The 24,569-nt window shown below is 42.1% G+C and overlaps 1 protein-coding gene across 3 annotated transcripts in view; it reads left to right on the forward strand.

Annotated features, from left to right (window-relative positions):
- Window positions 1-24,569, forward strand: part of plxnb3 (plexin B3) — a 91,949-nt gene that overhangs the window by 19,410 nt on the left and 47,970 nt on the right. The window lies entirely within an intron of this gene.

Below are 24,569 nucleotides of genomic sequence, written 5' to 3' on the forward strand. Positions count from 1 at the left end.
GAACTGTAATGATCTCAAAGTATCAATGACAGAAAAGGAAATACTCAAATAAAGTACCTCAAATACTTAATAGCTCTAAATATCACCTTCATTGCATTATTTGATGTCTTCATGGCTGGTGACATTCTACTTGTTGGACATTGTGGTTATTAAATATTAATACAACATATGATAGTATTCTGTTATTTATCTGTTCAACCACTGAACCACTTAAAGACCGTCAATGGATTCATTCTGTTAGTGACGGTTAGTTTGCTGTGGTGGATTTCTCTCTCCCCCTGTGTTAGTACTGTACCCCCCCTCTATTAGTACTGTACCCCCCCTGTGTTAGTACTGTACCCCCCTCTGTTAGTGCTGTACCCCCCCTGTGTTAGTACTGTACCCCCCCTCTGTTAGTGCTGTACCCCCCCTCTGTTAGTACTGTACCCCCCCTCTATTAGTGCTGTACCCCCCCTGTGTTAGTACTGTACCCCCCCTCTGTTAGTGCTGTACCCCCCCTGTGTTAGTGCTGTACCCCCCCTCTGTTAGTACTGTACCCCCCCTGTGTTAGTACTGTACCCCCCCTCTGTTAGTGCTGTACCCCCCCTGTGTTAGTGCTGTACCCCCCCTGTGTTAGTACTGTACCCCCCCTCTGTTAGTACTGTACCCCCCCTGTGTTAGTGCTGTACCCCCCCTGTGTTAGTACTGTACCCCCCCTCTGTTAGTACTGTACCCCCCCTGTGTTAGTACTGTACCCCCCCTGTGTTAGTGCTGTACCCCCCCTGTGTTAGTACTGTACCCCCCCTCTGTTAGTGCTGTACCCCCCCTGTGTTAGTGCTGTACCCCCCCTGTGTTAGTACTGTACCCCCCCTCTGTTAGTACTGTACCCCCCCTGTGTTAGTGCTGTACCCCCCCTGTGTTAGTGCTGTACCCCCCCTCTGTTAGTACTGTACCCCCCCTGTGTTAGTACTGTACCCCCCCTCTGTTAGTACTGTACCCCCCCTCTGTTAGTGCTGTACCCCCCCTGTGTTAGTACTGTACCCCCCCTCTGTTAGTACTGTACCCCCCCTGTGTTAGTACTGTACCCCCCCTCTGTTAGTACTGTACCCCCCCTGTGTTAGTACTGTACCCCCCCTCTGTTAGTGCTGTACCCCCCCTCTGTTAGTACTGTACCCCCCCTCTATTAGTGCTGTACCCCCCCTGTGTTAGTACTGTACCCCCCCTCTGTTAGTGCTGTACCCCCCCTGTGTTAGTGCTGTACCCCCCCTCTGTTAGTACTGTACCCCCCCTCTGTTAGTACTGTACCCCCCCTCTGTTAGTACTGTACCCCCCTCTGTTCGTACTGTACCCCCCCTCTGTTAGTACTGTACCCCCCCCCCTCTGTTAGTACTGTACCCCCCCTCTGTTAGTGCTGTACCCCCCCCCCTCTGTTAGTACTGTACCCCCCCCCCCTCTATTAGTGCTGTACCCCCCCTCTGTTAGTGCTGTACCCCCCCCCCCTCTGTTAGAACTGTACCCCCCTCTGTTAGTGCTGTACCCCCCCTCTGTTAGTACTGTACCCCCCTCTGTTCGTACTGTACCCCCCTCTGTTAGTACTGTACCCCCCTCTGTTAGTGCTGTACCCCCCTCTGTTAGTGCTGTACCCCCCTCTGTTAGTACTGTACCCCCCTCTGTTAGTGCTGTACCCCCCCCTCTGTTAGTACTGTACCCCCCCTCTGTTAGTACTGTACCCCCCTCTGTTAGTGCTGTACCCCCCTCTGTTCGTACTGTACCCCCCTCTGTTAGTGCTGTACCCCCCTCTGTTAGTACTGTACCCCCCTCTGTTAGTGCTGTACCCCCCTCTGTTCATACTGTACCCCCCCTCTGTTAGTACTGTACCCCCCCTCTGTTAGTGCTGTACCCCCCCTCTGTTAGTGCTGTACCCCCCCTCTGTTAGTACTGTACCCACCCTCTGTTAGTGCTGTACCCCCCTCTATTAGTACTGTACCCCCCCCTGTTAGTACTGTACCCCCCCTCTGTTAGTACTGTACCTCCCCTCTGTTAGTACTGTACCCCCCCTCTGTTAATACTGTACCCCCCCTCTGTTAGTACTGTACCCCCCCTCTGTTAATACTGTACCCCCCTCTATTAGTACCGTACCCCCCTCTGTTAGTACTGTACCCCCCCTCTATTAGTGCTGTACCCCCCCTCTGTTAGTACTGTACCCCCCCTCTATTAGTGCTGTACCCCCCCTCTGTTAGTACTGTAACCCCCCTCTGTTAATACTGTACCCCCCCTCTATTAGTACTGTACCCCCCTCTGTTAGTACTGTACCCCCCCTCTATTAGTGCTGTACCCCCCCTCTGTTAGTACTGTACCCCCCTCTATTAGTACTGTACCCCCCCCCCTCTATTAGTACTGTACCCCCCCTCTATTAGTACTGTACCCCCCCTCTGTTAGTACTGTACCCCCCTCTATTAGTACTGTACCTGCCCCGCCCCCCCCTTTGTACTCTGTAGTTGTGTTTATTACAGTGAGTTGTGTTTAATACAGTGAGTTGTGTTTAATTCAGTGAGTTGTGTTTAATACAGTGAGTTGTGTTTAATACAGTGAGTTGTGTTTAATACAGTGAGTTGTGTTTAATTCAGTGAGTTGTGTTTAATACAGTGAGTTGTGTTTAATACAGTGAGTTGTGTTTAATACAGTGAGTTGTGTTTATTACAGTGAGTTGTGTTTAATACAGTGAGTTGTGTTTATTACAGTGAGTTGTGTTTATTACAGTGAGTTGTGTTTATTACAGTGAGTTGTGTTTAATTCAGTGAGTTGTGTTTATTACAGTGAGTTGTGTTTAATTCAGTGAGTTGTGTTTATTACAGTGAGTTGTGTTTAATACAGTGAGTTGTGTTTATTACAGTGAGTTGTGTTTAATTCAGTGAGTTGTGTTTATTACAGTGAGTTGTGTTTATTACAGTGAGTTGTGTTTAATACAGTGAGTTGTGTTTAATACAGTGAGTTGTGTTTATTACAGTGAGTTGTGTTTATTACAGTGAGTTGTGTTTATTACAGTGAGTTGTGTTTAATACAGTGAGTTGTGTTTATTACAGTGAGTTGTGTTTATTACAGTGAGTTGTGTTTAATTCAGTGAGTTGTGTTTATTACAGTGAGTTGTGTTTATTACAGTGAGTTGTGTTTAATTCAGTGAGTTGTGTTTATTACAGTGAGTTGTGTTTAATACAGTGAGTTGTGTTTATTACAGTGAGTTGTGTTTATTACAGTGAGTTGTGTTTAATTCAGTGAGTTGTGTTTATTACAGTGAGTTGTGTTTAATACAGTGAGTTGTGTTTATTACAGTGAGTTGTGTTTATTACAGTGAGTTGTGTTTAATTCAGTGAGTTGTGTTTATTACAGTGAGTTGTGTTTATTACAGTGAGTTGTGTTTAATACAGTGAGTTGTGTTTATTACAGTGAGTTGTGTTTATTACAGTGAGTTGTGTTTAATTCAGTGAGTTGTGTTTATTACAGTGAGTTGTGTTTAATTCAGTGAGTTGTGTTTATTACAGTGAGTTGTGTTTAATTCAGTGAGTTGTGTTTATTACAGTGAGTTGTGTTTAATTCAGTGAGTTGTGTTTATTACAGTGAGTTGTGTTTATTACAGTGAGTTGTGTTTAATTCAGTGAGTTGTGTTTATTACAGTGAGTTGTGTTTAATACAGTGAGTTGTGTTTATTACAGTGAGTTGTGTTTATTACAGTGAGTTGTGTTTAATTCAGTGAGTTGTGTTTATTACAGTGAGTTGTGTTTATTACAGTGAGTTGTGTTTAATTCAGTGAGTTGTGTTTAATACAGTGAGTTGTGTTTATTACAGTGAGTTGTGTTTATTACAGTGAGTTTTTTACTGTTTCAAACAATAAGGTGTGTTAATAGCTTGAGTGTCGATGTGAGCTGGAGGTGAACACCTGTCTTGTGATCTTCTGCTGATTAAACCCACTCACACATACTCTGATTATTGACGAGGAGGCTGCAGTGATAATATATTCGTACACACCCAGAAACACACACGCACTCAGACAGATGTATATCTGAGGAGAAATGTGCGAACAAGCAGTGAGAGGTGATGGGCGGTAATGATATTGATGCTAATTCCTTCACTGTGTGTGTGTTGTGTAGTGTTTGAGTTTAGTTATTAATATTTAATGTTTGCGTTGATCAGTATTCAGTTTATGGAGGGTTTTTTCAGATCAGCGTGCTGCAGAGAACCCTGCAGTAGAATACAGTAAAATACAGGAGAAACTCTGACAGTATAGTACAGTAGAACTGGTTCTGAACCTTTTGTAACCTAAGACTCACTTGTGACCGTCAGCTGTAATGACCAAAGAGATGTTTATGCTCACTCACCTTTGCTGAATCCGAAATTAATATATTCATATTTCTTCACCACAGGTTTGTCTCCAACATCACATTTTCCTCATAAAAACTGATCGATGTTGTTTCACTGCTTTAGAGAGAATGTTCGCTCGCTAATGTTGTAAAACACAGTCGTCTTCTCATGATGATGTCATCATGGGCGTGCTAGTTTTCATTATGCTTTGCTTGAATTATTTGTATCATTTGTACATATCTGAGGTCAAAAGCAGCTTGTGAAACTATTTTAATTAAGAAGCCGGTGACAGTAAAATGAGTTCTACTTCTTTAGGTTACAACGTTCTTTTGTTTGTCTTTGTCACAGGTTTACACACATTATAGATACGTATATATATTACATTGTATTACATTACACATATTATATTTAGTGCTGGGCAACGATTAAAATATTTAATCACGATTAATCTCATGATTTTTTTGCGGTTAATCGCGATTAATCTCATTGTTATGGCAAAGTTCAATAATGAATTCATAAGTAGTATATTGCTCTCTTTTATTTTAAAGTGCTGCTTTATGAACAACAGGTGAATAACATTGTGTGTGAACACGTTAAACACATCAGGTTGTTGTGAGCAGCAGTGTTCTCTTCACACAGCAGCAGTTCTATCTCTTCTATATCTGTGCTCAGTGTGTGAACAGAACAACATGTTTCACACGTTCATCTACATGTGTGTTGAGTCTTCATCACAGTCAGAGCATGTGATGCAGCTCTACTCTTCATCACTATGATGCAGCTCTACTCTTCATCACTATGATGCTGCTCTACTCTTCATCACTATGATGCAGCGCTACTCTTCATCACTATGATGCTGCTCTACTCTTCATCACTATGATGCTGCTCTACTCTTCATCACTATGATGCTGCTCTACTCTTCATCACCATGATGCTGCTCTACTCTTCATCACCATGATGCTGCTCTACTCTTCATCACTATGATGCTGCTCTACTCTTCATCACTATGATGCAGCTCTACTCTTCATCACTATGATGCTGCTCTACTCTTCATCACTATGATGCAGTGCTACTCTTCATCACTATGATGCTGCTCTACTCTTCATCACTATGATGCAGCGCTACTCTTCATCACTATGATGCAGCTCTACTCTTCATCACTATGATGCTGCTCTACTCTTCATCACTATGATGCAGCTCTACTCTTCATCACTGTGATGCAGCGCTACTCTTCATCACTATGATGCTGCTCTACTCTTCATCACTATGATGCTGCTCTACTCTTCATCACTGTGATGCAGCGCTACTCTTCATCACTATGATGCAGCTCTACTCTTCATCACTATGATGCAGCTCTACTCTTCATCACTATGATGCAGCTATGCATCACTATGATATACATATATATATGTATGTATATATATATACATATATATATATATATATATATATATATATATGTATATATATACGTATGTACATATATATATATATATATATATATATATATATGTATGTACATACATATATATGTATGTACATACATATATGTATATATATATATGTATATATATATATATATGTATGTACATACATATATATGTATGTACATACATATATGTATATATATATATATGTATGTATATATATATATATGTATGTATATATATATATATGTATGTATATATATATGTATGTATATATATATATATGTATATATATATATATGTATATATATATATATGTATATATATATATGTATATATATATATATGTATATATATATATATGTATATATATATATATGTATATATATATATATGTATATATATATGTATATATATATATATATGTATATATATATATATATGTATATATATATATATGTATATATATATATATGTATATATATATATATGTATATATATATATATGTATATATATATGTATGTATATATATATATATGTATATATATATATATGTATATATATATATATGTATATATATATATATGTATATATATATATGTATATATATATATATGTATATATATATGTATGTATATATGTATGTATATATGTATATATGTATGTATGTATGTATGTATGTATATATGTATATATGTATGTATGTATGTATGTATGTATGTATGTATGTATATATATGTATATATATGTATATATATACATACATACATACATACATACATATATATGTATATGTGTGTGTGTGGGGGGGAATGAAGTTAGGGGTTAGTTTAAAGTAAATTCCTACACACACGCACACAATGACGTGCATGTACAATGTAAACAAACACACGTGTCTGTTTGCGCTGAGTAAACATTGAATATTGCTAAATATCTGACCAGATCTGTATATATTTACCCTTCCAATGACGAGATGAGAATTATCGACGACCGTTGCTTTGACGTCTCGGACCCATCCACTGACACACTGATTATAAGCGTCGAGCCCTTTGTAGCACTCCAGCTCGTCTTTTGTGTAAGGACTGGGGGTGTTCACGAGATACGTGTAGATGTTGGCGTAGTTTACCGATGGAAGATAAGTAGGATCGGCACTGAAACCATCTGCACTCATCGTATAGGGATCCAAGTTACCAATAACCTTCAATTTGACCAGGTAGCGAACCTTTGATGCACTATCCAGTGATTCAAAGTATGGTATTTTCCCCGCACTTCCTTGTTTACTCACCGCCATGTAGGATCTGTATGTACTCCAACATGGTCGACAGACCTCGTAACTAAGGAGATCATGACGTCGGCGAGACCACTCTGTAGGGGGAAGGAGAGGCGGTGGTGGAGAGGGAAAAAAATGTTAAAGAGATGGTGGAATGTATGATTGGAGAGAGAGAAGCAAAAAAAGTTGGACGTGATCCCGCATCCAACAACACTGTCGCCGCATCGATTCTTTGTCCGAAGACATCCTGGCTACATTAGTCGGTCGCGTGAAGAAGAGTGAGTTTCACTCTCTGCAAGTAGACGAGTCTACAGATGTGACCAATCTGGCCAATCTTCTGGTGAACGTCCGTTACCTTTCAGAAGGCACGGTGCAGGAAGAGCTTTTGTCTTTTTTGTGTTTTTTATCTTGTAAACAAATGCCACGCGCGAGCAAGCTGTTCTCTCATAGGTCAGATTTTTATGCTCTGTTGCTTTTTTTTAAGGTGGGGGGGGGGGGAATTAGGGGTGCGTGAACCCGGTCGGGATGTAGAAGGGGGTGCGTGGCCTAAAAAATTTGGGAACCGCTGCTCTACGGCAACCCTGAAGGGACGTATCATCTCCAATACAAACCGATAAACATGAGACCGTCTGTTACAATAATAGTAAATTTAAAAAATTTGTTAACGTGCGATAAAATAATTGTCTGCGTTAATTAATTAATGCGTTCACGCAATAATAACGCGCTAACTTTCCCAGCACTAATTATATATTACATGTTTAAATTAGAAAGAAATATTTCTGACTTTGGTTTCGTGGGAAAGAAGGTAGTGGTGGTAATATTATGGGAATATTCAAAACCAGCAGAGCAGAAGTCCTGGGATCCTCCTGTCTGTCTCTCCAGACCTCAGCAGGTAGACAGGTTGTCTGCTGGGTTTATCTTCTTATGTCCTTTAGATCTTCTCACCAACATCACTGATGATCAGTTGATGGAACCAGTGATGTTCTGGTTTTAATCTGTAGAGCTCTCCTCTGCTGGACCCTGAACCTCTCGTGGTAGTTTGTGATGTTTCTGTTGCTCCTCTGATGAAGTAAACAAGAACTTCTTCAGTTTCCTTCATGAATGCAGATGTTGATGATGTTTCTTCTCCAGGATGGAGATGAGGACAACGTCAGGCTGTTGGTGATTCTCAGGACCTCAAATCTGTTCACTTGCTCCTCCTCATCTCTGTTGATGGAGACAGATGTGTGTCTTCACCTCCTTGTTTCTAAAATCGACAGTCATCTCTTTAGTTTCACAGACGTTGAGTAGTTTGTTCTCTGAAGGTTGTTGATTTCCTCTCGATATAAAGTTGTCGTTAGTTTCATCTGAACACGTCAAACATAGTTCATATTTGGGGGAACAGTCGTGAACAGGAGGGAGTCGAACACATGGCCCTGAGGGGCTCCGGTAGAGAGGAGGAGGTTCTGAAGTTCTGTTTGTGAGGAGGTCTAAGAACCGGCTGCAGAATGTTTTCAGTCAGTTTGATTAGAGCCAGTTGAAAGCTGAACATTATTCACATAAAGTCTTTAGATAAAATGTTGCAATGTTTTAATGAAGAGCAAGCAAATCACAGTGCAGTTACTCGGTCTGGATCAACGTGGTCCTCAATGAGTTCCTGGACTTTGTTGATCATCCTCTGATAGTAGAGACACTTCTATCCTTTCATTCTTCTGACGTTTCCCTCCTGCAGGCAGAGCTGAGCCTCTGCTGTTAATCTTCTGTTCTTCACTTATTATTCTGATCTCCTGTCCTGGATTCAACCGAACAGAATCTCTAATTCTTCTTATTCTGATCTGATCCTCCTGTCAAACATCTCTGTGTGTGTTTATATCTGCTGTCAACACAAGCAGCTGTAATCCAGATTAGAGACGGAGAGGCAGGAATAGCAGCTACAAGACAAACGGGCTCTAAAGGTTCTGTGTTCTAAACCCGACAAACTGAGCAGAAAAGAGGAATTAACTCCATTCAGAACGACCCAGAATCTAATAGAGAGTCCTGCTGCAGGAAACCGCTCCAAAGGAGACAAAGAAACCTGCTGAGGACCAAGAAAAGTCTGTTATTGTGTCCCACATGAGTCCACATGAGTCCCACTGCTGGACCTTCAGAGTGACTGCAGCTCTGATGTAGAAGGTCCATTAGTGACCTCTTTCATCAGACACTGGTATCCTGAATGGATCCTGGATCAGACCTTTATATGAGCTCTTCAGAACTCTAAAGTGAGTTCTCTTCATAAAGGTCTTGTTGGGATCTATCGTGTTTGGTTATCAGCAAATATGAAAAACGAAATTATTACCATCAATAGAATTATTAATATCAATACGATTATTAACAATAACGGGGCTCCACCCTGAGATCAGGGACCAAATGTTCATTGTAGTCTGAACAACAAAAGGACCACAAACAACTTTCTACATTTATTAGAAAGATTTGTGTTTTCATGATCTGATGTTTCCCTCAATAACTTTTATGATGAATATGATTAAAGTCAGAGATCTTTTTACATCATTGATCATCATTTCATTCAGTCACGTGAGGCTGATCATTCCTGAGTATTTGATGAGTTTTATCATTCAAGAGAAACAATAATCATATTCTGGGTTCTTTAATAATGACGTCACAATCTGAATTTCAAAACGTACAGACTCAAATAATTCATCAATAAGACGATCGCATTCCGCCGGTAGAAATGGATCCTGAGCTTATAAACAGAACACAGTTTGTTAACAGACTACAGAGATAAACACTCTACAGTGGTGATCACTGTGTGTCTTTATTAGTTATTATATTATTAGTTGCGGTTATTAAGTACAGTGATCACGTGAACAGACAAACTTATCAAAAGTCTCTCCAGCTGTTAAAGCCGACTGACAGCTGATCCAGCTGTGATCATCAGCACCTTCATCAGAAACAGACGTCGCTTCACGTGATACAACTGAGGAAAGGACGTCTCATGTCTCCTAAAACATATTTCCTCGTTTCCTCTCTCCTCGCATGGTTTCCTCCATGCATCCCTGGTGGGAGGGACTAAGACGCAAGGAAAGGACACAAGTGAGGGAAACGGGGATGCAATTAAGAGACTTGGGATGTACCCTTGGAGACTTGGGATGAACCCTAAGAGACTTGGGATGTACCCAGGGACAGCAGGGCTGCAGCACAGGAAGCCCTGTGGAGTCTGTGGCTCAGGTCCAGTGAGACCTCAGAGTTGAGATTGGATGAAAATTCACACGCAGGTGAAACTTAACGTCTCAAGGAGCTTGGTGTGAATTTATCTCAAATCAGGCTGTTTTATGTGAAGCACTTTGAATTACCTTGTTGTTGAAATGTGCTATACAAATAAACTTGCCTTGCCTTGTTGACTATCCTGCAGGCCCATGTAGTCTTTCTGGATTCTGTTGTAAATGTTGGATCCAACATGAAAGAGGAACATGTGGTTCCTTTAAACCTGTAGAGCTGGAAGTGAAGCAGGACCTCATGTGGTCCGGACTTTCAGACTTTTCAGTTTGATCCAAATCATAATTACAGGTGTGAAACCTCCCTGGACCAGACAGGACCAAACAGGACCAGTTGGTCTCGGTCGGGATCACTCTGAAACATGGTTTAGTTTGTTTCCAGTTTCAAAAAATTTTTGGAATGTGGTTCAAATTTTTGGAGGAATTACAGGAAGTTCTAGAAGAAGAAGAACAAAAAGAGGCAGTAGCTCATGAGGACTGGATTCATACGGAGATCTGGATCACTTCAGGAACACCTGACCCTCATCGAACCACAACCAATAATATCTTCAACGACAATGACAGAGGATGAGGTGTTTGTGTTTAAGTGGCTCATTGTGTCACCACGGCAACAAATTGACTTCCTGTTGGGATGATGATGATGAAGGTGTGTACAGTGTGTACAATGTGACTCACACAAACCGAAAAATGCCCTTTACATTTTACAATTTTATTTTCTGACAACTGTGACACACACACACATTACATCACAGCGGGGCTGTGTGTGTGTGTGTGTGTGTGTGTGTGTGTGTGTGTGTGTGTGTGTGTGTGTGTGTGTGTGTGTGTGTGTGTGTGTGTGTGTGTGTGTGTGTGTGTGTGTGTGTGTGTGTGTGTGTGTGTGTGTGCGCGCGTGCGCGCGCGCGCGCGTGCGTGCGTGCGTGCGTGCGTGCGTGCGTGCGCGCGCGTGCGTGCGTGAATAATAATAAAGCAGAACAAACGACACAATAATCCTGAAGCAGGAAAAAAGACAAAGAAGGAAAAACAAAGACAAATAACTGAGTCACATGGAAGTACTGCATGTAGTACTGAGTTCTTATAATGATATTATCCAGTCTAGTACTGAGTACTTCTACTGAGTAATCATAGTATTGCGTGTGGTACTTGGTACTTTTAGTACTTAGTAAATGAGTACTTTGTTAAGTACTGAGTACTTCTAATAGATAGCACTCAGTACTATCTATTGGACATGCTAAGTACTGAACAGTGTGTTCGTGATCTAACCTCATGTTATGTCATGATCTCATGACCTCATGTGATCTCATGACCTCATGATCCCATGATCTCATGATCTCATGATCTCATGATCTCATGTCACCTCATGACCTCATATTAACTCATGACCTCATGATCCCATGACCTCATGATCTCATGTTACCTCATGACCTCATGATCCCAACTCTTGACTTCATGTTAACTTGTGACTTCATGTTAACTCGTGACTTCATGTTAACTCGTGATTTCATGTTAACTCGTGACTTCATGTTAACTCGTGACTTCATGTTAACTCGTGATTTCATGTTAACTCGTGACTTCATGTTAACTCGTGACTTCATGTTAACTCGTGATTTCATGTTAACTCGTGATTTCATGTTAACTCGTGACTTCATGTTAACTCGTGATTTCATGTTAACTCGTGACTTCGTGTTAAGTCGTGACTTCGTGTTAACTCTTGACTTCGTGTTAACTCTTGACCTCTTGTTAACTCTTGACTTCATGTTAACTCGTGACTTCGTGTTAACTCGTGACTTCGTGTTAACTCTTGACTTCGTGTTAACTCGTGACCTCTTGTTAACTCTTGACTTCGTGTTAACTCGTGACTTCGTGTTAACTCGTGACTTCGTGTTAACTCGTGACTTCATGTTAACTCTTGACTTCGTGTTAACTCTTGACTTCGTGTTAACTCTTGACCTCTTGTTAACTCTTGACTTCATGTTAACTCGTGACTTCGTGTTAACTCGTGACTTCATGTTAACTCTTGACTTCGTGTTAACTCTTGACTTCGTGTTAACTCTTGACCTCTTGTTAACTCTTGACTTCATGTTAACTCGTGACTTCGTGTTAACTCGTGACTTCATGTTAACTCTTGACTTCGTGTTAACTCGTGACCTCTTGTTAACTCTTGACTTCGTGTTAACTCGTGACTTCATGTTAACTCGTGACTTCGTGTTAACTCGTGACTTCATGTTAACTCTTGACTTCGTGTTAACTCGTGACTTCATGTTAACTCTTGACTTCGTGTTAACTCGTGACCTCTTGTTAACTCTTGACTTCGTGTTAACTCTTGACCTCTTGTTAACTCTTGACTTCGTGTTAACTCTTGACCTCTTGTTAACTCTTGACTTCATGTTAACTCGTGACTTCGTGTTAACTCGTGACTTCATGTTAACTCTTGACTTCGTGTTAACTCGTGACCTCTTGTTAACTCTTGACTTCGTGTTAACTCGTGACCTCATGTTAACTCTTGACTTCGTGTTAACTCGTGACCTCTTGTTAACTCTTGACTTCGTGTTAACTCGTGACCTCTTGTTAACTCTTGACTTCATGTTAACTCTTGACTTCATGTTAACTCTTGACTTCATGTTAACTCGTGACCTCATGTTAACTCTTGACTTCGTGTTAACTCGTGACCTCTTGTTAACTCTTGACTTCGTGTTAACTCTTGACTGCATGTTAACTCGTGACCTCATGTTAACTCTTGACTTCGTGTTAATTCGTGACCTCTTGTTAACTCTTGACTTCGTGTTAACTCGTGACCTCTTGTTAACTCTTGACTTCATGTTAACTCTTGACTTCATGTTAACTCGTGACTTCATGTTAACTCTTGACTTCGTGTTAACTCGTGACCTCTTGTTAACTCTTGACTTTGTGTTAACTCGTGACCTCTTGTTAACTCTTGACTTCGTGTTAACTCTTGACTTCGTGTTAACTCTTGACTTCATGTTAACTCGTGACCTCATGTTAACTCTTGACTTCATGTTAACTCGTGACCTCATGTTAACTCGTGACCTCATGTTAACTCGTGACCTCATGTTAACTCTTGACTTCTTGTTAACTCTTGACTTCGTGTTAACTCTTGACTTCATGTTAACTCGTGACTTCATGTTAACTCTTGACTTCATGTTAACTCTTGACTTCGTGTTAACTCTTGACTTCATGTTAACTCGTGACTTCATGTTAACTCTTGACTTCGTGTTAACTCGTGACTTCGTGTTAACTCGTGACTTCATGTTAACTCGTGACCTCATGTTAACTCTTGACCTCATGTTAACTCTTGACTTCATGTTAACTCTTGACTTCATGTTAACTCTTGACTTCATGTTAACTCTTGACTTCATGTTAACTCGTGACCTCATGTTAACTCTTGACTTCATGTTAACTCGTGACCTCATGTTAACTCTTGACTTCATGTTAACTCGTGACCTCATGTTAACTCTTGACTTCATGTTAACTCGTGACCTCATGTTAACTCTTGACTTCATGTTAACTCTTGACTTCATGTTAACTCGTGACCTCGTGTTAACTCTTGACTTCGTGTTAACTCTTGACTTCATGTTAACTGTTGACTTCATGTTAACTCATGACTTCATGTTAACTCTTGACTTCATGTTAACTGTTGACTTCATGTTAACTCTTGACCTCATGTTAACTCGTGACCTCATGTTAACTCGTGACTTCATGTTAACTCGTGACCTCATGTTAACTCGTGACTTCATGTTAACTCTTGACTTCATGTTAACTCGTGACCTCATGTTAACTCGTGACTTCATGTTAACTCTTGACTTCATGTTAACTGTTGACTTCATGTTAACTCGTGACTTCATGTTAACTCGTGACTTCATGTTAACTCTTGACTTCATGTTAACTCGTGACCTCATGTTAACTCGTGACCTCATGTTAACTCGTGACTTCGTGTTAACTCTTGACTTCGTGTTAACTCGTGACTTCGTGTTAACTCTTGACTTCGTGTTAACTCTTGACTTCGTGTTAACTCGTGACTTCGTGTTAACTCGTGACTTCGTGTTAACTCGTGACTTCGTGTTAACTCGTGACTTCGTGTTAACTCGTGACTTCGTGTTAACTCTTGACTTCGTGTTAACTCGTGACTTCGTGTTAACTCTTGACTTCGTGTTAACTCTTGACTTCGTGTTAACTCTTGACTTCGTGTTAACTCGTGACTTCGTGTTAACTCTTGACTTCGTGTTAACTCTTGACTTCGTGTTAACTCGTGACTTCGTGTTAACTCTTGACTTCGTGTTAACTCTTGACTTCGTGTTAACTCGTGACTTCGTGTTAACTCGTGACTTCGTGTTAACTCTTGACCTCGTGTTAACTCGTGACCTCGTGTTAACTCTTGACTTCGTGTTAACTCGTGACTTCGTGTTAACTCTTGACCTCGTGTTAACTCGTGACCTCGTGTTAACTCGTGACTTCATGTTAACTCGTGACTTCATGTTAACTCGTGACCTCATGTTAACTCTTGACCTCATGTTAACTCGTGACCTCATGTTAACTCGTGACCTCATGTTAACTCTTGACTTCATGTTAACTCTTGACCTCATGTTAACTCGTGACATGTTAACTCGTGACCTCATGTTAACTCTTGACCTCATGTTAACTCGTGACATGTTAACTCGTGACCTCATGTTAACTCTTGACTTCATGTTAACTCGTGACTTCATGCTGTATGTCATCTCTCTCTGGTCGTCATCATGTCCTCTGATGTGCTACTTCAGTAGATTAGAACCAGCGGCTCTCTAGACATTCCCACTGTGATATCGGTGTAAACTATTTTTTCAACAAAACAACCAATCAGGAACATTGATAATGAACAATGACCACGCCCACAATTGCTGTGTGCAGGTCAGTTAGTTGGAGAACAACTCTGAGAGAAAGTAGGACACAGTAAGGGAGAGTCTCTGAGAGAAGAGGACGAAACGAACAAAGAGAAGACATTTAACTGCACACACACACACTCACATTCTCTCTCACACACACACACACACACACATTCTCTCTCACACACACACACACACTCACAGCTGTTTGTGTGTGTGTTGGAGTCTTTGGTGTCTTTGAAGAGTCAGCAGCAAACCACAGAGATAATATGGGGGTGGAGGTGTGTGAGTGTGTGAGTGTGTGTGAGTGTGAGTGTGTGTGTGTGTGTTTGTGCGCCTGAGGTGAGGCAGCCTATAATCATCACCTCGACGTGTTGAAAGCAGCCTGTTAATTTACATACAGAGAGGAAGTGTGGGGTGGGTTGTGGGGGGTGTAGGGTTTGAAGCACAAACTGCTGCGTTTAATAAAGTAAACTGCTGAATGTTCAACAAAAACGCAGCTTGATCAGCGTCACTAAGCTTCAAACATTTTGTTCCCCAGTTTATCTTGTCTCAGTGACGGCGTGTCAACAGACGCTACACACATACCATCTTTTTAATAACAAAGTTTGGTCTTCACAGGAAGGTTCAAGCGGTCTAGAGGACGTTACAATGGTGCTGGAGGAGGTTCAAGCGGTCTAGAGGACGTTACAATGGTGCTGGAGGAGGTTCAAGCGGTCCAGAGGACGTTACAATGGTGCTGGAGGAGGTTCAAGCGGTCTAGAGGACGTTACAATGGTGCTTGAGGAGGTTCAAGCGGTCCAGAGGACGTTACAATGGTGCTGGAGGAGGTTCAAGCGGTCTAGAGGACGTTACAATGGTGCTGGAGGAGGTTCAAGCGGTCCAGAGGACGTTACAATGGTGCTGGAGGAGGTTCAAGCGGTCTAGAGGACGTTACAATGGTGCTTGAGGAGGTTCAAGCGGTCCAGAGGACGTTACAATGGTGCTGGAGGAGGTTCAAGCGGTCCAGAGGATGTTACAATGATCCTGGAGGAGGTTCAAGCGGTCTAGAGGACGTTACAATGGTGCTGGAGGAGGTTCAAACGGTCTAGAGGACGTTACAATGGTACTGGAGGAGGTTCAAGCGGTCCAGAGGACGTTACAATGGTGCTGGAGGAGGTTCAAGCGGTCTAGAGGACGTTACAATGGTGCTGGAGGAGGTTCAAGCGGTCTAGAGGATGTTACTGAGAGGGCTGAGAATGTGGAGGCTGGAGACAGAGATCTCCCCTCACAGCACCTCCTCTCTTGTAACTGACCACCTGACTCTACTACGACCTGATTGGCTGCTGAAACAGGTTACGACCCTTGCTTTCTAAAACCAGCCTCAGCCTCTCAAGTCTGGACTGGGCTTAATGGGGTCTGCTCCACTTCCATGTTTCCTTCAGAAGATACCGGAGGTCTTTGACAATGTTCCAGGTTGCTGAGGGGTTTCTAGTGATCCTTGGTTATCGTGGTCCTTGAGGAGGTACCAGAAGACCACAAGTAGGGTCTAGAGGTTTTGGAGGTGGTTTCACTGGTTCATGAGAAGGTTTCAAAAGGTCTTGAAGGTCTCCGAAGAGATATGAATGTTGTATGGATGTTAGTTAAAGTCCTGATGGGTAGGTGTTACCTTGCATAATAGCTCCTCCCATCAGGGTATGAGCTGGTTCAACCAGGACCAGTTCCAAACGCTGGTGTGTGGCCGGATCTCCTGTCATGTGCAGTCGGGTCTATTCTCTTATTTCTACAGTGTTTGATGAATAAATGGCATCTCATGCAACTGCAACGTGTCAACAGCAGCCATTTCTACCGAGAGGGTTTTGGCAACAGATGGGTCTTTGGACACCCTCTCATGAAGAGGTTCTTTCAGGGAGTCAGGAGGCCAGTGATATATGCAGGTCTCCGCCTCTCCACAGAGGGAACTCCCTTTGAGCCTCTGGAGCCTCTCTGAAGGAGCTCTGCTGCTCGCGCTGACCTCGATGTAGAGAGTCTGTGAACCAGCTGCCCTGTCAGACTACCTCAGGGGGGCTCCAAAGAACTTAAGTAGTTCTTCCTGTCTGTCTGGAACAACACAGAGCTGCTGGTCTTATGGGTTTTTGTGTTTGTGTGCAGGATGTCTACTGCTTGTCTTTGACCCCTGCAGGGTTGGGCGTGCTCAGAGGTTATTAAGAAGTATATGAACCTAGCCAGTCAGGATCAGTGTGATCCATCTGCCCCACTGTACCCAAACAGTCCAGTCGGAGGCGGAGCCTGTGAGTTTGAACCAAATTAAAGATATTATAATCCCAGTTCTATGAACACAGGTGGAGCCGAACCTAAACCCACCAAGAGGCCTCACCTCTACTACGTAAAGAGTGTAAGATAGACTCCTATGCCCTTAGAACCTTGGTTACAATATTGTAACCTAAGATTCAGCTTTTACTTTCAGACAGACAGACAGAGTTCAGCAAATCAAACATGAATTTATTTTCTCTCTCTGAGTCTTTTTCCTCATTTTTGAGTTTAACACTTCATCGCCTCCAGCTCTCTTTACACCCTCCCCCCGTCCTTCTTCTGTCCTTCTCAGATTCTCTTTCTTCCAACTTTAAACTCATTTTACTTTCTGACAACCTACAGCTGTCTGCCTGCCTGCCTGTCTGTCTGTCTGTCTGTCTGTCTGTCTGTCTGTCTGTCTGTCTGTCTGTCTGTCTGTCTGTCTGCCTGCCTGTCTGTCTGTCTGTCTGTCTGTCTGTCTGTCTGTCTGTCTGCCTGCCTGCCTGTCTGTTCAGCTCTATGAATTACAGATGAACCTCTCGCTCTCCATCAGGCTGAAGGGGAAGTTATTACCATGGAGACACACTGACTCTGTGTGTGTGTTTGTGTGTGCGTGCACCCTTGTGTGTGTGTGTGTGTCCTGAGGCCTCTCTGGGTGTTTCCCAGCATGCACTGGGGCGAGTTAGACAGAGAGTTTCTGAACCGACGCGCAGCAGGAGGGAGGGATGGTCGAGCGAGCACGAGTTAATCAGGAGAGAGAGAGATGAATAGCGTTTTATATCAGAGGAACATGCAGCGTTTTATTCAGTTCACTGTACTCTGTTACCCAACAAACAACAACAACAACCTGAATCAACACTCTGATTATTGATCACAAAGAGCCTCAGGTTTTACAGAGTAAACTCTTTTCTGCTCTGTCAGGCTCTTTGGTATCACATTAAATCAGTGTGGGCATGAAAAATATATCTCATATCATATATGAGATATATGACATATATCAGCTATATCAGGTATATGACATATATCAGGTATATGAGATATATCTGATATATGAGGTCTATCAGATGTATGAGCAGTGGCGGCTGGTGTATTTTTTTTTTTGGGTAGGGCCATCCAATCAATTTCAGCAAATAGTATAATTCAATGCAAAAACGCATTAGTACTTTGCAGTTACATTGTTATCATTTATTCCAATACTGACATAATAAGGACATCTTATTCATACAATTCAGTATATTAATATATATATATATCATATAATAATAATATTCAGTATAATATGATATATAAATACCATATAATCATAATATACAATATAAATATCATGAATATATTACAATAAAACATAAATATCATATAGTCTAAAAGAACAAGTATATTTGAAGATGCCCCTATGAACCTTGTTTGCTGGAGAAACACCCAATCAGTGCGGTGAGGAAACCTGCATGTTTTTATGAGTTATTTGTAAAGGAACTTTGCTCTTCTGAGTGGCAAACCTCTCAATGACCTTCTTATTGAAGTCAGGCATGTCCCTGACAAGTTCCTTCTCCATGGAGAGCATAGCCAGAGCATTAAAACGCTCTCGTACGTTACCGTAGCATCGAGTGGGTGGAAACGTCCGTCGTCTCGTCTGCTTGAATGGCGATAAAATCAGCGTTCTTTACTTCCTCCAGAATGTAATCCCTTACAACCGACAGCATGCAGTCCAACAGCTCATTTTGTCTTCGACGTCCCTTTAAAAACGCTGGCTGTCTCCAGGTGCTCCTCCAGCACACCGTCGAGGGACGCAACAGAATCCACCCGTCCCTTGAACACGCCAGGGTTGTCCGAGGAGTCAGTCTCGGCATGCCCACGCAAAGCCAACTCAAAAGCCTCACAAAACTTGACACAATCAATTTTTTTTGATAAAATGTGCCGGTTTTTATCCACCTCCTCGTTGTGTTTCTTTACCGCAAGCCGGTGACCGTCGTCCAGCTGGGTAGTGAGAACTAGACACGGGCACTCCGGGAGAAAAAGGGCTCTGATTGGCTAAATTGTAAGTCACTCATTTATTTCTTTAATCAGTGATTGGCTAAGCTGCTTATTAGACCCGTCTTCCTTGGGCCAAATCGATCTGGCCCCAGCACGTGCACGCGCAGTGGAGACGTGCACAGGGACAGCTGAGAGGTGCACCAGCGGAGAGAACAAGCAGGGAAAAGCATTTATTTTGCGCAGATATCCTATTTTACAAATATTACTGGGTATATTACATAGCTCAAAAAGACAAATATTGACAATTAGTACAATTTATAAATTTTTTATTTTTAAAACAAATTATATTATCATTTTTTATTAAATTTTTTTGTGGTTCAGTATATAATACACTGAACCCCCCGGGGATATGAGGTATATCAGATATATGAGGTATATCAGATATATCAGATATATGAGGTATATCAGATATATGAGGTATATCAGATATATGAGGTATATCAGATATATCTGATATATGAGGTATATCAGATATATGAGGTATATCAGATATATGAGGTATATCAGATATATCAGATATATGAGGTATATCCGATATATGAGGTATATCAGATATATCAGATATATGAGGTATATCAGATATATGAGGTATATCAGATATATCAGATATATGAGGTATATCAGATATATGAGGTATATCAGATATATCAGATATATGAGGTATATCAGATATATGTGGTATATCAGATATATGAGGTATATCAGATATATGAGGTATATCAGATATATCAGATATATGAGGTATATCAGATATATGAGGTATATCAGATATATGAGGTATAACAGATATATGAGGTATATCAGATATATGAGGTATATCAGATATATCAGATATATGAGGTATATCAGATATATGAGGTATATCAGATATATCAGATATATGAGGTATATCAGATATATGAGGTATATCAGATATATCAGATATATGAGGTATATCAGATATATGAGGTATATGAGGTATATCAGATATATGAGGTATATCAGATATATGTGGTATATGAGGTATATCAGATATATATGAGGTATATCAGATATATGAGGTATATCAGATATATGAGGTATATCAGATATATGAGGTATATCAGATATATGAGGTATATCAGATATATGAGGTATATCAGATATATCAGATATATGAGGTATATCAGATATATGAGGTATATCAGATATATCAGATATATGAGGTATATCAGATATATGAGGTATATCAGATATATCAGATATATGAGGTATATCAGATATATGAGGTATATGAGGTATATCAGATATATGAGGTATATCAGATATATGTGGTATATGAGGTATATCAGATATATGAGGGATATCAGAATCAGAATTAGAACCGTTTATTGCCAAGCAAGTTTTCACCTGCAAGGAATTTGTCGTGGTGGAAGGTGCATAACATTCAACAACATTTAACTGTCAAAATAACATAAACTATCAAATAACATTTAACGATCGAATAACATTTAACTATCAAAAACAGTCAGCACAGTGCAGGAAATAGAAACATATTTGAAATGTACAATAAGATATGTAATATAGGATATGGAATAAAGTGCACACAAAAACAAATAACAGGACCGTAAACCAAGTGAAGTGTATGAATGTTAAAAGTGACGAGTGTATTTAAGTAGAGAGACAGGGATGTGCAGGGGAGAGACCAGAAGGAAATGTCCTGGGGAGGACAGAGTCAGTGGGGGACCCGGGCTCTGTTCATGAGCCCGAATGCCGACGGGAAGAAACTGTTTGTGTGGTCTTAGTTCTGATGGGCCGCAGCCTCCTGCCAGATGGAAGGGGCACAAATAGATCATGTCCAGGGTGAGAGGGGTCAGCAACAATCTTTCGCGCTCGCTTCAGGGTCCTTGAAGTGAACAAGTTCTGGAGGGACGACAGGTTGCAGCCAATCACCTTCTCAGCAGAGCGGATGATGCGCTGCAGTCTGTCCTTGTCCTTGGCAGTGGCTGCAGCGTACCAGACCGTGATGGAGGAGCAGAGGATGGACTCAATGATGGCTGTGCAGAAATGCATCATTGTCTTTGGCAGGTTAAATTTCTTCAGCTGCCTCAAGAAGTACATCCTCTGCTGAGCCTTCTTGGTGATGGAGCTGATGTTCAGCTCCCACTTGAGGTCCTGGGATATGATGGAGCCCAGGAAGAAGAAGGACTTCACCACGTCGACGGGGGAGTCACACACAGTGATAGGGGCTGGTGGGGCTACGTTCTTCCTGAAATCCACAACCATCTCCACTGTCTTTAGAGCGTTGAGCTCCAGGTTGTTCAGACCGCACCAGGTCACCAGATGGTCAGTCTCCCACCTGTAGGCGGACTCATCCCCACCAGAGATGAGTCCAATGAGGGTGGTGTCATCCGCGAACTTCAGGAGCTTGACGGACTGGTGACTGGAGGTGCAGCTGTTGGTGTACAGGGAGAAGAGCAGAGGGGAAAGAACGCAGCCTTGGGGGGAGCCGGTGCTGATGGTCCTGGAGGATGAGACGTGCTTTCCCAGCTTCACGCGCTGCTTCCTGTCGGACAGGAAGTCTGTGATCCACTTGCAGGTGGAGTCGGGCACCTGCAGCTGGAGAGCTTGCTATGCAGCAGAGACGGGATGATGGTGTTGAAGGCAGAGCTGAAGTCCACAAACAGGATCCTGGCGTAGGTTCCTGGGGAGTCCAGATGCTGGAGGATGAAGTAATGGGCCATGTTGACTGCGTCATCCACAGATCTGTTGTATATCAGACATATGAGGTATATCAGATATATCAGATATATGAGGTATATCAGATATATCAGATATATCAGGTATATGAGGTATATCAGATATATGAGGTATATCAGATATATGAGGTATATCAGATATATCAGATATATGAGGTATATCAGATATATGAGGTATATCAGATATATCAGATATATCAGATATATGAGGTATATCAGATATATGAGGTATATCAGATATATGAGGGATATCAGATATATCAGATATATGAGGTATATCAGATATATGAGGTATATCAGATATATCAGATATATGAGGTATATCAGATATATGAGGTATATCAGATATATGAGGGATATCAGGTATATCAGATATATGAGGTATATCAGATATATGAGGTATATCAGATATATAAGGTATATCAGATATATGAGGTATATCAGATATATCAGATATATGAGGTATATCAGATATATGAGGTATATCAGATATATCAGCTATATGAGGTATATCAGATATATCTGATATATGAGGTATATCAGATATATATGAGGTATGATATTTAACTTTGATTCAGAAGAGCCTTGATGATCAATAATCTCAGAATACTCCTAAAACAAAAAGGGTTTCTGAGTCGCGGTGGTTTCTGGTTGAAAGGAGTATATTTGAAGAAAAGACGAGTTTGAGTCTGAAGCGGATCAGGATCAGGAGAGTCTGAACCACTTCCTCCTGGGGGTGCATCCTCTGGGAGACTTAAGTAAAACCAGTTAGACACCAGTTTAAACCAGTTTAAACAGTTAGACACCAGTTTAAACAGTTAGACACCAGTTTAAAACAGTTAGACACCAGTTTAAACAGTTAGACACCAGTTTAAAACAGTTAGACACCAGTTTAAACAGTTAGACACCAGTGTAAACCAGTTAGTCAGGATCAGGAGAGTCTGAACCACCTCCTGGGGGTTCATCCTCTGGGAGACTTAAGTAAAACCAGTTAGACACCAGTTTAAAACAGTTAGACACCAGTTAGACACCAGTTAAAACAATTAGACACTAGTTTAAAACAGATAGACACCAGTTAAAACAGTTAGACACCAGTTTAAACTGGCATATATATATATATATGTATATGGGCGAGCGTCTGGTGGCCGGGCCTTCGCCCATGGGGCCCGGTCGGTCTCAGCCCGAAGAAACGACATGGAGCAGCCACCCTGCATCGGGGTCGGGTACAATGCAGACTGGGCGGTGGGTCAGGCCAGAGGCCTGGGCGAGCTGATCGCTGGCAGCATAGACTAGCTTTAGGGACGTGGAATGTCACCTCGCTAGCGGGGAAAGAGCCAGAGCTCTGGTGCAGGAGGTGGAGCGATACCAGCTAGTTATAGTTGGACTCACCTCCACACACAGCACTGGCTCTGGAACCAAGCTCCTGGAGATGGGATGGACTTTACCCTTTTGTGGAGTTGCCCAAGGTGAGAGGTGCCGAGCGGGAGTGGGGAGACTCACGAGCCCCTGGCTGAGCGCCGCTGTGTTGAAGTTCTCCCCGGAGAGCGAGAGGGTCTCCTCCATGCGCCTACGGGTTGCGGGGAGCAAGGCTCTGACTGTGTTTTGTGCTTATGCACCAAACAGCAGTTCGGAGTATCCGGCCTTCTTGGAGTCGGTGGTCCTGGTAAGGGCGCCGCCTGCCGATTCCATAGTTCTCCTGGTGGACTTCAACGCTCACGTGGGCAATGACGGAGAAACCTGGTGGGGGTGATTGGGAGGAACGGCTTGCCCGATCTGAACCAGAGTGGTGTCTCGTTATTGGACTTCTGTGCTAGCCACGGTTTGGCCATAACGAACACCATGTTCGACCATAAGGTGGCTCATAAGTGTACCTGGTACCAGAACACCTTAGGCCGGAGATCAATGATCGACTTTGTAATCATATCATCTGATTTGCGGCCGTATGTCTTGGACACTCTGGTGAAGAGAGGAGCAGAGCTGTCAACTGATCACCACCTGGTGGTGAGTTGGATCAGATGGCGGGGGAACCGGTTGGAAAGACCCGGCAAGCCCAAATGTATAGTGAGGGTGAACTGGGAACGTCTGGCGGAGGACCCTGTCCGGGAGGTCTTTAACTCCCACCTCCGGAAGAACTTCTCACACATCCCAAGGGAGATGGGGACATGAAATCCGAATGGACCATGTTCAAAGCGTTTCATCGTTCAGCGTTCATCGGTGCCTGTCGTGGGAGCAACCCGAGAACCCGGTGGTGGACACCGGAGGTGAGGGAAGCCGTCAAGCTGAAGAAGGAGACCTTCAAGGCCTGGTTGGCCCAGGGGTCTCCTGAAGCAGCTGAGAGGTTCCCGGCAGGCCAGAAGGGTTGCAGCTGCGGTGGTCACGGATGCTAAAATTCGAG

This window comes from Melanostigma gelatinosum, assembly GCF_949748355.1.
Source record: "Melanostigma gelatinosum genome assembly, chromosome: 8".
Classification (NCBI taxonomy): domain Eukaryota; kingdom Metazoa; phylum Chordata; class Actinopteri; order Perciformes; family Zoarcidae; genus Melanostigma; species Melanostigma gelatinosum.